Source organism: Dreissena polymorpha, unplaced genomic scaffold (genome assembly GCF_020536995.1).
Source record: "Dreissena polymorpha isolate Duluth1 unplaced genomic scaffold, UMN_Dpol_1.0 chrUn074, whole genome shotgun sequence".
Taxonomy (NCBI): Eukaryota; Metazoa; Mollusca; class Bivalvia; order Myida; family Dreissenidae; genus Dreissena; species Dreissena polymorpha.
Genome location: NW_026273388.1, coordinates 68,718 through 72,206, shown reverse-complemented (window position 1 = coordinate 72,206; position 3,489 = coordinate 68,718). Strand labels below are relative to the sequence as shown.

Genomic DNA, 3,489 nt, shown 5'->3' with positions numbered 1-3,489 from the left:
CAATCATGATATATCTGCTATCACCGAAACATCCGGAGGATATATTTAGCGAATGTTTTATATTTCCTATTTTGTCCACTGAATGTTTAATGTACCGAATCAAGTGTTTACGTCTGCATAATATTAATCTTATCAGATTACTAATCTTATTGATTAATCTTCCCCCTTCTCATGTGAATTATTACGAAGTGGAATACGATTGCACTTGATTTCAAACACCATCAGTTCTATTACATACAGTCCATATGAGTCTCGCTCTGGGAAAACGGTGCTTAATGCATCCCTACATTAAGTGTCGTCGCAGATTAGGCAGTGCAGTCAACTTTTGTGTATTTTCTTTGTTTATAGGAAGTCTCGAAAGGCGGAATGTTTCGTCCCTGATCAGCCTAAGCGCACTGAACAGGCTATTCTGGGATGACACTTTACTCATATGCGATAAGCCCTGTTTTCCTAGAGCGAGGTTAATATCTACTCATCAATGAATCACACCACAGCCACAGAAGAACCTACTATACACGCGTTTTTCGATGAGAACATGTCGCGGTCTTGCGCAGTGGTTTTATTTTAAGAGGCAACCAGGGCATGCGGATTATATCAAAGTCACGTGTTATGCCCCACTGAAAATATTAATTCTACTTCAAGTTGAACTGACGGCAGATATAGCAGGCGCTTCATTGTGTTATTAAACGCTTAATTATTAAATGAAAGTTGTTAAAGTATTAATATAACTAAATGACTTAACCGTGGACGTAAGTAGTTTATAACAGCGAGATTATTAAATCTGGACAATTCCATTCTCGTACGTTAGTTCGGTAAGTAGATTGACTGTTATCTCTAATTTGCATTCACGTACAAAGAAAAGTGTGACTGATATTAAATAATTATTTGTTTATATCAAGTACGAGTGTATATGGCCAACCAATAATATAACTTAACTTCTAAGAAATTCCTTTCAAATGATTTTAAAATCGAAATTGTCCTATACTAACTCTCTGTGTGTATTTGCATGTGTCACTTGTTCGAGATAAATGTTGTATTAAATCCGTCGTGGCAGTAGACTATTGGTGAACATTACAAAAATATTTGGTAACACATCGAATTAATAATGCAGGCAATCAAGTCGATTGTATTTTTATCGAAAGTGAAAAACATTTTAATATTGTTAAAAACTAAAGCATCTTACCTTCAAACTAATTGTGCATGTGTTTTGAAATCAAACTTATTTTTCAAATCGGAAGTTATTTTTGTCGTGTTTTATTCATTTTCTTCCTACAGCTTTATCGAACGATTGATTGATGTACATAAAAATGCGTATGAGAGTTAAAACTTTTTTCTTTTAAAATGTCAAACAATATCACCATTGGGAATCCTATGTCTTCTTGAATGGTTTGAGCGTGTTTGAGTACAAATGTACAGCGACCCGAAGGCTCATTAGATGGGAGTGGGATTATTGCAACTAGGAGAATGCCCGCTTGGTTTTGCGAAATAAGTTTTGAATTGTTTTTACAACCAGGTTGATTGATACGACCAGGACTGTCTGTACCCGTATGACGATACACCGTACACGTTCAGTGTTTCATAAACACAGTCCAGTTATGAACAGGGAGGATAATAGTCTCTAAGGCTTTTGATTATTCAGGTATGTTTGTAAATTTATATATTGCGTAATGAACGTGACGAGGCATAATAGGTTACAGAGCGCTTTTAACGTTTTCTGACATTTAATGCGAGGTTATCAGAACTTAAACTCTCAACAAAACATTATTTAAACGAAACAAAATATGAACGCAAAGGATTACCCTTCGTAATGCCTTCTCTTATTGAATCACGGATTTTGTAATCAAATTATGTTTACTCCCAGCTTTGAAAATGGCAGAAGGAGACGTGGTATATACGCGGTCAGAGACTGGAAGCGATCATAGACACAGCGGCCTGTACAGCCGTCACTCTCGAGTAAGTCAGAGAATAATGTGGTATAGTTATAACTCTCTGGTAAGTCCTTTTAAAGAAATTTTAATAATATGAGTACATTCGTTATTATCCACACATTGTCATAAAAGAATTAGCACGTATCAGTCTCCTTATTATTTTATTCATACTCTATCCTCAGAAATTCGCCTCTAACAATAATATGATAATATCCCTACACTTTGAGAATGACTATCTGCAGTTATCTGTTTATTATGTTCTTGATGCATGTAAACACAATTTTTAACAAGTATCGTATGATTGGAATTACTTTCCACCATCACCCGGAATGACATTTCAAACTCACAATGTGTGCAGCTTTATAAACTGGGATTTCAAAACAAACGTCATATAATTAGCTTTGTTGGGTTTGGGAGCGACTATTTAATGAAATCTCAAACGTGGATCCCGAATTATTTGATAACATATATTTTGTCTTATCAATCTCATCTGAATCACGTTTAGTCTGTTTTAAGCTATAACTAAAGAATGCGCCTTTGTCTAAAATGAACCCACCTTTCAACATAGTGCATACATGCAATTTTCTTCATAAAAAGGATATAATAACGTCATATTTAGTTGGTATAATCAATGATTGAAAAAAACAATAAGACTCGGCACAAGAGCGAAAGATTACTTTTACAATTTCATTACCACAAATACATTACTGATTTTGTATAAAATGACAATATTGGTACTATTAGTATCCATAAAACCATGGTGCGTGTGTGTGTTTATAAACACTACTTGTAAATCTTAATGTTCAAACACGTACTTAAATATAATAAATGATAAAAACAATACACAAATGATGCATGTATTTAATTGAACTCGTTCTATTTATGGTGCTATTTACTAATTCAACATACAGTTAAATCGTATATCAAGAGTCAAAATTTGTAATTTAACAAACCTTACAGTTATCTGAATTATATTTCAACAAAACTTTCAAGATTATTATTTTAATGTGTTTGTAGTTTAAATCCAATAATATTTTAATCTATAACTGGCATTAACATCGTGTCATTTTGTTTTTAGAATTATGTGGAAAGTGTGTCCGTGGAGATCTGTACTATAATGACCCGGCTGGGATACGGCGAGGAGATCAGGCGGTGGCGGGTTGAGAAATATAGGAGGCAAGATAGGCTGATAAATAAACGACGGACTGATCATGTTATTTCAATCACAGTAGGTAGCAAGGCAGAGGGGCTGACTTGCTATTTTGAAAGTGATATAGACATTTTATTTATACCGAAACATGTACTCTGTGTGGAAGCTGGTACCAATCTTGACACTATACCAGATGGCATACACGTATTTAGTATGGATACACGTGTATATCCAGGACACTGTATACTTTTACAAGAGAGACCAGCTACTATTCGTTATGATGAAATTTACAATTTTCTTTGTGATAATGGATATGGAGACGTTCTGTTAAGCAGTTGTTTATGGCAAGATCATATGTATAGATGTCAAGATACAGTTATATCTCCATTTTTTGGTGAACCAACCGGGCCG

The 3,489-nt window shown here is 34.5% G+C and overlaps 1 long non-coding RNA gene across 2 annotated transcripts; it reads left to right on the top strand.

Moving 5' to 3' along the window:
* Positions 1-702: 702 nt before the first annotated feature.
* Positions 703-3,120, top strand: LOC127863989 (uncharacterized). 2 transcript variants are annotated; one of them, XR_008041321.1, is made up of 4 exons: positions 703-812; positions 1,514-1,639; positions 1,862-1,953; positions 3,007-3,120. It is a non-coding gene; the product is annotated as an uncharacterized LOC127863989 (long non-coding RNA). The 2 variants fall into 2 exon arrangements; XR_008041320.1 differs by lacking the exon at positions 703-812 and having other exon boundaries at positions 1,126-1,639.
* The last annotated feature ends 369 nt before the right edge of the window (positions 3,121-3,489 follow it).